This window comes from Triticum aestivum, chromosome 3B, assembly GCF_018294505.1.
Source record: "Triticum aestivum cultivar Chinese Spring chromosome 3B, IWGSC CS RefSeq v2.1, whole genome shotgun sequence".
Lineage (NCBI taxonomy): Eukaryota > Viridiplantae > Streptophyta > Magnoliopsida > Poales > Poaceae > Triticum > Triticum aestivum.
In genome coordinates this window covers 457,150,871-457,163,489 of record NC_057801.1, presented here as the reverse complement: position 1 = coordinate 457,163,489, position 12,619 = coordinate 457,150,871, and positions in this window count along the sequence as shown.

Here is a 12,619-nt window from a genome sequence, read left to right as displayed (position 1 = left end):
ATTTCAGCCACTTGACTTGTTGTTTTCTTTTACCCTAGCGAGTTGACTTGCTGAAGACGCTGCTCTTGTAGGGTTACGAAAACAGAGGCAAAACAGAACCAAACACGTCAAAGTATTTTAAACTAGAGCGTTTAAAAAAGAACTAGATATTCGATGAAACCTTAGAAGAAAAAAAGTTAAAAAAAAAAGGCTCACTTCTCCTTCGGGAAACGCTTTGTATTTGCAGTCAGAGCCTTCATATTTAACCGATAAGTGACATCGCAATCCAATTATATCACAATAAATTACATAATGCCTGTAGGACAAATTGCCCCCTATGTAGCTCTTGATTTTTTTTTTGAAACAAGAATGTAGCTCTTGATTAATATCCCTGACAAGGAAAAATGTGGAACACATGATTTGACAACGGATTGATCGTCTTCTTCTCCTCCAGCCATATAGGGAAGCAGCTGTCAGGAGGAAGCAATCCAGATTCAGAGTAACCACCATCAAGATCGGACACAAGTCCTATAATTCGGCAGCCGTACCACGAAAAACCGGATGCATCGCTGGCCTGGAACCTAGCTGGAACTTGCGCTAGGGGCTGAATCAGCTCCTGAGACAAATCGCCGGGATTGGTTTTCCTCCACTCAATGAAGCAATGATCATGTGAATAATACTCTACCAGTTGGAAACAAGATAGGGTGCGTGCATTCCTGCTGTCACTTCGAGATCAAATTTTGTCAAAAGGAAGGGGCCTTCACGGCTTCTTTATTCCGGGCCTTGGGAGAGATTTCGAAAGTCCAGCGCTATCATGGTGCAATTGGCCACTGGATAAGAAATGGCTTTTGCATGTTGACCAGAATAACAAATTTCTCAAAGCATGTGGATGGTGGTTTAGGTGGGAATACTTTATTATTAATATTATTTTGGTTGGGGAATACTTTGTTGCTGTACTGTTCCGTTCACATGCGTGTTTCACTCTTGCCGCGGTACCGGTACGCGCAGTTCGTGTGCCGGGCCTGACACTTGTAGCCTACCACGGTTGGTGAAAAGGGTTACGTGCGTGCGGCGATTCGCGAAGCAAACTACCGGCTAGTACATGATATACTAGCAAAAAGCAGGGAGTCAACAGTAGAACGAAGGACCCGGACGGGCAGCGTGCGGGGCGGCCACGTCGCAGCGGGCGCCGCAAGTGCGGATCGACACATTCGAGCGCGCCGAAAGCCGCGGCCATGGCCGTCCGTCGCGGATGGATCGTGGGAGAAGGATGTGACATGCACGTACCGGTAGGCGTGGCCGTAGCGGGCGAACAAGTCTGCACTGCACCCCTGTCCACCCGGGCGACGCGCCACGGGACAGGGAAACGAGGAACAGTCCCGCATCGCCGTGACTATCGAGTTGCTCACCCGGACTATCCAGTTGTTCAGGTTCATCTTACCGAACTCCATCGCTCGGGTTACCTGTCCATCTCTTGAACCCGTGTATACCATGATCTTTTGTGTGTTTGCTATCTGCAAATTGCCCGAAAATGCAACTTGGCGCAGTCAGATCAACGGGTAGAGAGAGAAGGCGAGACGCGGCCCGAGGCAGGGGACTAACACTGTTGGCCGCAGTGTCCCCAGCGACGATGAGCAAGAGCCCAGGAGCAACCCGGAGCCAGCCACGCCGTGGCGGGCCGCGATGTCGCCTGTGCAGAAGACTCGAAGGTTGATGGTTCGAGGTGTGGCATGGTTTGTCGACGCCAGAGAAGAAGAGCGATGGAGAGGAGGGTTAGGCATCACCATCCGCAAACCTCTCGTAACCGTCTTGATCGTGCTGTCCGAACCGGAGATCATCCATCGCGGTCCTGTATCGATCCGCAAGGGCTTGGGACACGATTTTCTCGTGCAAATTTGATCGCCCTAACCCATCAAAACTCCTCATCCCTCACCCGCGCGCATTCCCGCCCTGCGCAAGCTACACGCATTCATGCCGCTCAACATTAAAGACGGCTCAGGATGGACGTGACCTCTCACAGCCTCCGCCATTGAAGCGGTGCGCCGGCCGAGGGCGCTGCCTGCGACGTGTCTCTCGTGTCTGGGTCCATTCAATGCCGGAGATGTGTGACTAGATGGGACGGGACAAATATCTACCATGCTCGTTCCATGTCGTTGTCCGTCCGTATGCCCCCATTAAGTAGGCTCGCCGGCCGAGAAACCCACTCCGGCGCTGCGAATTAACGCACCCGGACGCCTCGCCTCACTGAAATCCGCTATATAAAGACGGCCACACCCGGCTAACTTCACAGCGCAACACAAGCCCCTCCACATCCTACTCCATTGCACTACATCCACCATGACCGCCAACGGGGAAGCACTGTGAGACAGTGTCGCCGGAGATGAAGCAGGCGATGGGCGCCCTTGTCACCGCCTGGCAGAGCCGCCTCGCCAGGCAGATCGAGGCCGGTTTGCGGGCCAGCTCTCCCGAGGTCTCCTACGACTAGGATGACACCACAATGGAGAAGGGCTCTGATGACTCCGCCCAGGCTCCTGCTCCTCCTGTGCACGCCGGTTACACCATGGAGCAGGCGCAGGTGCATTGAACGCCACCATGTCGAAGGTGTAGCCCGCGCCAGCGCCTTTGTAGGTGTTCCAGCAGGCGCAGGAGGAACAATGATAAAATATGTTCCTCCTAGAGCAGCACCGGCTGGCGGAGAGCCAAAGCTATGGCAAGCGCACGAGCGAGGAGGCCGTGGCAGCCATGGCCACGGCGAACCCAAATTTTGTCGCGGAGCTGCGTGCCATCTACGACGCCGTCTGCGCTAAAGCCGCCGCTCACCAGGAAGAGCAACCGTGGAGGCGCAGGTGCAGGCGATCACGGAAAAGAACAATGCGAGTTGTGCCTTCTATGCGCTGCCGAGGAACCATTAGCCGGCTCGGTGGGACGACAACAGCGTCGGTGCCACCATTTCCCACATGGACCTCACGTCCACCGGCGACGGACAAGGCGCAGACTCCTTCAAGGATGAGTAGGCCACAAAAGGCGGCGGGGCCTGGTGTCCCATGTGGTCCGGCCCGTCTCCCGTGTTCTACCCTTCCTCGCCGGAGACCGCGCCTTCACTTCATCGGTCTTATCCCTGATGCGCATGGAGATGGCGAATGGGGGACAACATGGGCTTGTACGTCGGCGCTGCCGCCGTAGGATAGGTTTAGGGGTGGGTCAAGGATGTTCGAAACGTAATTAAATCCGCCGTGCTTGTATGAAATCTGACCGTGTTTGCATGAATTTTTTGAAAAAGAGTTTGAAATGTATGCGGCTAGCATTGCATGGCGTCCTCCCGCATCCGTGTCCGCGACTGGTCTCCCCCTATCCGCGGATGGATACGGGAGGATTTTGGCTGGTTGCCGTTGGAGATGCCCTTAAAGGGATGGTAGTGACTTGCAAGAGCATCTCTAGCATAGATCCGGTAAAATGTGGTACTGCAAAAACGGTTCAAGAGTTCCCCTAAAATGATTTTACGGGAACTGTAAATTCGGACAAAACAATTCCGTAAAACTGTAAATTTAAAAACACGTTCGCGCTACAAATAGTTTATCACATAGTCGTTGTTTTTAGGTCATCTCCAACACTGGCCGTCAAACCTCTCGTACCCGTCCGGATGCAGTTGTCTGGACCCTTGACCCCGCAAGCCATCCAAAGCCAAACGACATGGCTCCGCAGAGCAGTCTAGAACATAATTTTCTGGCAAAACGGAATCAAACCTGGGGGCTTTGCGGGAGTCTAGACACGATCCACGCAAGACTTCGACACCTCAGGTCCACTCAAAATTGAGGCGAAGCCCGCGCTTTTGTAGCTGTCTGCACTATTTCCGCGGCAAAAGGTCCAACACCAAAACTCCTCATCCCTTGCCTGCGCGTGTTCCCGCCCTGCGCCAACTACCCGCATTCATGCCGCTCAACATTCAAGACAGCTCAGGACGGACGTGACCTCTCATTGCCTCTGCCATTGAAGCGGCGTGCCAGCCGAGGGCGCTGCTTGCGACGTGTCTCCGGTGTCTTTGTCTGTTCAATGCCGGAGATGAGTGACTGGATGGGATGGGATAAATATCTACCATGCTCGTTCCATGCCGTTGTCCGTCCGTATGCTCCCATTAAGCAGGCTCGTTGGCCGAGAAACCCATTCCGGTGCTGTGAATTGACGCACCCGGCCGCCTTCCCTGACCAAAATCCGCCATATAAAGACGGCCACACCCGGCTAATTTCATAGCGCAGCACAAGCCCCTCCACATCCTCCTCCATTGCACTACATCTGCCATGACCGCCAGCGGGGAAGCACTGTGAGACAGTGTCGCCGGAGATGAAGCACGCGGTGGCCGCCCATGTCACCGCCTGGCAGAGCCGCCTACCAGGCAGATCAAGGCCGACTTGCCGGCTAGCTGTCTCGAGGTCTCTGACGACTAGGATGACACCACAATGGAGAAGGGCTCCAATGACTCCGCCTCGGCTCCTGCGCCTCCTATGCATGCCGGCTACACCATGGAGCAGGCGCAGGTGCACTTCAACACCACCATGGCGGAGGTGTAGCCTGCGCCGGTGCCTTTATTGGTGTTCCAGTAGGCGCAGGAGGAACAATGATAAAACTTGTTCCTCCTGGAGCAGCACCGGCTGGCGGAGGGTCAAAGCTATGGCGAGCGCACGAGCGAGGAGGCCGTTGCAGCCGTGGCCATGGCGAACCCAAATTTTGTTGCAGAGCAATATGCCATCTATGATGCCGTCTGCGCTAAAGCCGCTGCTCGCCAGGAAGAGCAACCGCGAAGGCACAACTACAGGCGATCACGGAGGAGAGCAATGCAAGTTGTGCCTCCTATGTACTGCCGACGAACCATTAGCCGGCTCGGTTGGACGACAACAGCGTCGGCGCCACCATTTCCCACGTGGACCTCACGTCCACCGACGACGGACAAGGCACAAACTCCTTCAAGGATGAGTAGGCCACAAGAGGTGGCGGGACTTCATGACCCATGTGGGCCGGCCCGTCTCCCGTGTTCTACCCTTCCTCGCCAGAGACCGCGCCTTCACTTCATCGGTCTTATCGCCGATGCGCATGGAGATGGCAGATGGGGGACGACATGGGCTTGTACTTCGGTGCCGCCGCCGTAGGATAGGTTTAGGGGCGGGTCAAGATGTTCGAAATGTAATTAAATCCGCCGTGTTTGTATGAAATCCGACCGTGTTTGCATGAATTTCATCCGTTTTGTTGGAGAAGAGTTTGAAATGTATGCGGCTAGCGTTGCATGGCGTCCTCCCGCATCCGTGTCCGCGACTGGTCCCCCCCTATCCGCGGACGGATATGGGAGGATTTTGGCGGGTTTCCGTTGGAGATGCCCTTAAGGGGATGGTATTGACTCGTAGGAGCATCTCTAGCATAGATCCAGTAAAATGTGGTACTACAAATTTGTTTTAGAGTTCCCCTAAAATGATTTTACGGGAACTGGAAATTCGGACAAAACAAATCCGTAAAATGCATACTGTAAATTTGAAAATACATTTGTGCTTCAAATAGTTTATCACATAGTCGTAGTTTTTTGGTCATCTCCAATGCCGACCGTCAAACCTCCCATACCCGTCCGGACACAGTTGTCTGGACCCCGGACCCCACAAGCCATCCAAAGCCAAACCACATGGCTCCGCAGAGTAGTCTAGACCACAATTTTCTGGCAAAACAGAATCAAACCTGGGGGCTTTGCGGGAGTCCAGACACGATCCACACAAGACTTTGACACCTTAGGTCCACTCAAAGCTGAGGCAGAGCCCGCGCTTTTGTAGTTGTCTGCATTGTTTCCGCGGCAAAATGCCCAACTCTCTTCTTTTATCTGCCACTTTCCATTCAATTCTCGGCCTTTTCTCCCACTCTCTTCTTCCTTGCCACCACCAATGCATGCAGCCAGAGGAGACTCTGTCGAAGACAGAGGTGGTGGAGGATCCGAGCATCATGCTCGTCCAGAAGATCAACTTGGCGACACGGCAAAATTGCCGCGGCAAAGCAAAGGCCGCAAAGGTAGAAACGCTTAAGAAGCAGAAGGTAGGGGAGGGCATGCTGGTGGTGGACGTGGCGGTGGCTGTGCTGCTCTCGGACATGGTGGATGTCAGGGCCTGGGCCGTGGTGCCCAGCAGCTGTCGCTGACCGTGCAGACCCGCCATGGCTGGAGCATTACAAGGCTCCGTACTTCTACGCCGCCAAGCTGCTCGGTAGGCACTCCACGGCAACTGCCATTTGGCAAGTGCCTTTCATCATCGACACCAACGCAGTACCACTGCTTTTCTCGGAGTGTTCATCACCGCAGCTTGTTCGGACGCGGACAACGAGCGCGGAGTAGATGAGTGTCGGCATTGTTTTTGCTGGTATGCCTAAAGTGGAAGAGACGGAGTACGATGACATGGAGAGGGAGATGTTCGACATCATCCACGAGGGAGGCAGAGGAGGCAGTTGCTATGATGACGAGTTGGTGGATGACTCGAAGCCCACCTAGTCCGACACCTACACACAACCAGGCACACAGTAGGGCCACACCTAGTCCATCACCTGCACCCAGGCAGACACGTAGCAGGACTACACCCAGATGAGCACACACACACAACAACAAGATTGGGCCACCGGATAGCAGAAGGAGGAGGACAACGGCGAGGATGATGATTCATATGATTTTGCTAGCGATCCAAAGAAGAGAGGTAGAGGAGAAAGCTTCAACATGCATAAGTATGAGCTATTGTGCGATGCATGGTTGGCCACTAGCCTTGATCCGTTCGATGGCATGGAGCAAAAGGGCACATTTTTTGGGCCAATATTCACACTTCCATGAACACAAGCATTTCGCAGCCTAGCAACTGTGAATAAAAGTCCCTCAACCATTGATGGTACACCATCCAAGAAGCCGTGTCAAGTATTGCGGCCACTTGAGGAAACTCATCGCATGGTGGACTAGTGGTGCGCAAATCACTGAGCAAGTACGTTGTTAATAAGTGTACATCCCTTGCTGGATATGCACTATTTTATTGATATTTGTAGCCAGATATATGCATTATTGTGTAGATCATTTGTAGCTAGATATGTATAATTTTGTAGCCGAATATGCAATGTTGTGTACATCACTTGTCGTATATGCATGCATTGTTTTGTTGATAATTTGTAGCTGGATGTGTATGCATTCTTGTGTTTATAATTTGTAGCTGAATATGTATGAATTGTTGTGTAGATCATTTGTAGCCGGATATGGATGCTTTTGTAGATGGATATGCATTGTTTTGTAGCCGGATAGGACTTGTTGTGTAGATCACTTGCCGGATATGCATTGTTTTGTAGATCACTTGCCGGATGTGCACAATTTTGTAGCCAGATATGTATGCAAAGTTTTGTAGCCAGATTCACATAGCTTTGTAGCCGGATATGCGTTGTTTGGTAGCGATATGCATGGTTGACAATGTTTTATTTTGTACCCTTCTCGTGTGTGTATTGTGTTCAAGAAATTGGAGAAGAAAATCTTCACCGTCAGGCATTATTGGTTGATGTTTAATGGACAACCCAAGTGGGACCTATAGATTGCAAATCCGTCACCCAAGGCATTGATGAGTAAACCAGTGACCCGACAGACCCAACAAAAGAACCGCCCAAGAAGGTTATAAGAGGGTTACAGGGAAAGAAGTGCGAGGAGGAGTGGCGAGAAGTGAGAAGGTGCAGCGGCCAAGATGACGGAGAGGTTCGGTGACATCTTGATGAAGAAGGAGGAGGCGTATGTTAAGCGCTCCGATGTTGATACTTCTCCAACATATCTATAAGTTTTGATTGTTCTATGCTATTATAGTATCAATCTTGGATGTTTTATATACACTTTCAAGCAATTATATATATATATATATATCATTTTTGGGACTTACCTATTAACTTACTGCCTACTGCCAGTTGCTGTTTTTTGCTTGTTTTGGGGTTTTCAGAATATCAGTACCAAACAAAGTTCAAATGCCACCAAACTTTTTGGAGATTTTTTTGCAATAAGAGACCTTGGATTGCAAGTTTATGATCAGATCTATCCATGAATACTATTTGAGTTTTCTCTGAACTGTTTTATGCATGATTGTTATAGCTTCGTATTTCTCTCCGATCTATTGATTTGGTTTGGCCAACTAGATTGATTTATTTTGTAGTGGGAGAGGTGCTGTATAATGGGTTCAATCTTGCGGTGCTTAATCCCAGTGACAGAAGGGAACATGACACGTATGTATTGTGCTATCAAGGGTAAAAAGATGGGGTTTGTTCATACGTGAGTTTATCTTATCTACATCATGTCATAGTAGATCCATGCTGGATAGCGGTCGATATTTGGAGTAATAGTAGTAGATGCAGGTAGGAGTTGGTCTACTTGTTGCGGACATGATGCCTATATACATGATCATTGATATCGTCATAATTATTTGCTTTTCTATCAATTGCCATCAGTAATTTGTTTACCCACCGTATGCTATTTTCAAGATAGAAGCCTCTAGTAAAAACTATGGCCCCAGGGTCTATCTTTTATCATATAGAAAAACCAAAAATAGCTTGCAGCGTTTTTATTTTATTTATTTATTTTCTATTTTTGTTTGATCTATCTATCAAACACCATACAACTTAATCTTGCTTGTAACTATCAAGGGATTGACAATCCCTTGTTCGCACTGGGTTGCAAGGGTTTGTTGTTTGTGTGCAGGTGCTGCTAACACGGTGTTCCTTGGTTCTCCTAGTGGATTGATAATCTTGGTTCTTAACTGAGGGAAATACTTATCTCTATTGTACTGCATCATCCTCTCCTCTTCGGGGAAATCCCAACGCAGTTCACAAGTAGCAGGAATAATTTGTGGCGCCGTTGTTGGAGAAACATCATCAACATCTGCCAAGTACCTATGCATAAACTTTCATCTCCTTGCATTTACATTATTTTCCATTTGCCTCTCATTTTCATCTCCCCCACTTCTAAAAAGTTTTTACAAAATACAAAAATATTTTCCGTTTTCCTTTTTCTTGTTTGCTTCTGTGCTTGCTTGTTATCTTGTTTGCCTAGTCACGATGTCTCAAGAAAATATAAATTTTTGTGATTTTTCCAATACTGATAATAATGATTTTATTAGTACTCCGAGTACTCCTCCCGCCGCTAGTGCGGAGACTTGTGATATTAATGCTGTTTTGCTAAATCTTGTTATGAAAGAACAATTTTCTGGTAGTCCTATTGAAGATGTTAAATCCCATCTTAACACTTTCGTAGAATTGTGTGACATGCAAAAGAAAAAAGATATGGATAATGATATTGTGAAATTAAAATTATTCCCATTCTCATTGCGGGATCATGCAAAAAATTGGTTTTCATCTTTGGCACGAAATATTATTGATTCTTGGCATAGGTGCAAATATGCTTTTATCACTAAGTATTTTCCTCCCGCGAAAATTATTTCCCTTACAAAACATATTATGAATTTCAAGTAACATGAGCATGAACATGTTGCTCAATCTTGGTAAATGATGAAATTAATGATAAGAGATTTCCCTACTCATGGTTTAAATTTGTGGATGATCATACAAAAATTTATGCGGGATTAAATTTTGTGTCTAGAAATCTTTTAGATTCCGCCGCGGGTAGTACTTTTATGGAGATTACTTTGGGTGAAGCTACTAAATTTCTTGATAATATTATGGCAAATTATTCACAAAGACATACTAAAAGAGCTCCTACTAGAAAAAAATGAATTCTGTTGAAGAAATTAGTACTTTGTGTGATAAAGTTGATGCGCTTATGAAATTGGTTGCTAGTAAAAATGCTCCTACTGATCCTAATGATGTGCCTTTCTCCACTTTGATTGAGCAAAATAATGATCCCGTAGATGTGAATTTTTTTCTTGCGAAACAATTTTAATTGTAATGCTTATAGAGGTAATTTTAATCCTAGGCCGTTTCCTGGAAATTCCTCTAATAATTATGTCAATTCCTATTGTATTTCTTATAATAATAATAATAGGATGCCCTCTGATCTTGAAAGTAACATTAAAGAATTTATTAATGCTCAATTTTTTTCAACACTATGATAGAAGAAAAATTGAGTAAACTTGATGATATGTGTAGGAGCATTAATATAATTATTCATGATGTGGAAAATCTTAAGCTATTTTTTTGCCGCCCAAGATTGATATTAATGAATAAATTAGAGCCTTATATGTCTGCATGGTTGAAAGTAAGAAAATAACCGCTATGCTAAGAGTTAAACGAGAATTTTTAGAAAAAGCGATTCCTCCCGATTTCTATCGTAGTAACTATGAGGATATTAAAATGATTGGTGTTTCATCTATTTATTACTTGTTTAGCAATATAAAACTTGATGAAAAGGGGCCTGAAGAAGATTCAACTTTAGCTAGAAGGTGTGCTCATAATTCGGAGGGTGAAAATCTTGATGAAAAAAGTGAAAAAAGTGGGTTTGGAGAGGTAAAAACTTTTAACTAGTGATGTGCCCACTCTCTTAGATTACAAAGACTTTACCTATGATAGTTGTTCTTTGTTTGGGTGTATTTCTTTGTTACAATCCATGCTAATTCACCCAACGCTTATGAACAAAATAAGGCTTTTACTAAACATATTATAGAAGCGATGATGAAAGCTTTGGAAGAAAAGATAGAATTAGAGATTTCAATTCTTAGAAAATTATATGATGAATGTGAACCCACCATTAAACTAAAGATTAAAATATATGAGTGCAATGCTTTGTGTGATTTGGGTGCTAGTGTTTCCACAATTCCAAAATCTCTATGTGATGTGCTAGGTTTTACCAATATGGATGAATGTTCTCTTAATTTGCACTTTGCGGATTCTACTATTAAAAGGCCGTTGGGTAGCATTAATTATGTTCTCATTCTTGCAAATAGGAACTATGTGCCCGTTGATTTTATTGTACTTGACATTGATTGCAATCCGTCTTGCCCATAATACTTGGTAGGCCGTTCTTACGAACCATAGGTACGGTTATTGTCATGAAAGAAGGGAATACAAAATTTTAGTTTCCATCAAAGAAGGGTATGGAACACTTCCCTAGAACTAGAATTGAGCCACCATTTGAATCTATTATAGGCCACCTATGGAACTAAAACTAAAGATGACAACACTTGAAACTATGCATTATGCCTAGCTAGGGGCGTAAAACAATAGCTCTAGTTGGAAGGCCACCCAATAGTTGTCTTAATTCTTGTGTTTATTTTTTTTCTGTTTTCTTGTGTGCAGACAATTATGCTACTGCTATACTTGTGTTTCTACGTTTTAATTAGTGCTTGTGCCAAGTAAAGCCTTTGGGACAATTTGGTTGATAGTTGCTTTGATTATGTGCAAAAATAGAAACGTTTGCATCCAGTAGCAGAATTGTTGACATTTGATAGAGCATGATAAATTTCTGATTTTTTTACACACGATATATACAAATTTTCCACGTTTTCCTAATTTCTTAGAATTTTTGGAGCTACAGAAGTATGATCAATGTTCAGATTGCTTCAGACTATACTCACTACAAAAAAAGACACATCCGTGACATTTTGGGCCGAACGAAATTTTTCCTGTCGTACTTATGACACTTTTATGACGATAATTGTGACAAAACCCGGTATCATCATAGATGTGGTGGGATCCTACTTCTATGACAAAAAATCATGACAGAAAATGGGCTTTTCGTCCTGGGTGGGCCGGAGGCGCAGCTGCATGACATTCTTTGTGCCGTTCATGACGGAAAAAACCGTGGTAGAAGCAAGGGCGAGGAAAATTTCGGTGAGTTCCCGGTTACGGTGGGTGGTCGGGGGCCGAGCGATGCGCGTTTCTCTCGTACACGTATGTGATTGGCCTCTAACTGAACCTGAGCGAGGCGCTGGGCTCTAACTGAACCCGAGCGATTGCACTAGCTACGTTACTGAACCCGAGCGATTCCTTCGCTACTACTGCTAACTGAAGCCGATCGAACCCTGCTGCCTCCTTCCCTTGACGAATAGTGAGCATTGCTGGGGGGTTTGGATAAATAGTTCCCGGTGGGGGTGGATGAACAGGACCCCGTGGTGTTTCCTCTGGATGAACAGGACCCCGATCGATCGAGCCGGTTGGGGCTGGATGAACAGGACCCCGTGGAGGGCTGGATGAACAGAATGACCCCGTGGAGGGATGGATGAATAGTAGACGGTGGAGGGCTGGATGAACAGTAGCCCGTGGAGGGGTGGTTGAACAGGAGCCCGTGGAGAGGGGTGGTTGAACAATAGCCGGTGGAGTAGCGTGCGGTGGAGGCTGGATGAGCAGGAGCCCGTGGATGAACAGTCGCAGGTGGAGGCTGTAGGAGGTCGACGGTGGATGAACAGTAGCCCGTGGATGCTGGAGGAGGTCGACGATGGAGATGAACAGTATCCAGTGGAGTCCCATTTTGCGGTGCGCCACACCCCTCCCGATGAACAGGACCCCCGTTTCGACCATAGCGCTCCAACACAAGTCCGTTTCCTCTGTTTTGCGATATGCCACACCCCTCACGATCAACAAGACCTCGTTTCGACCGTAGGAGGTCCAACACAAGTCCGTTTCCTATGTTTTGTGGTATGCCAGACCCCTCCCAATGAACAGGATC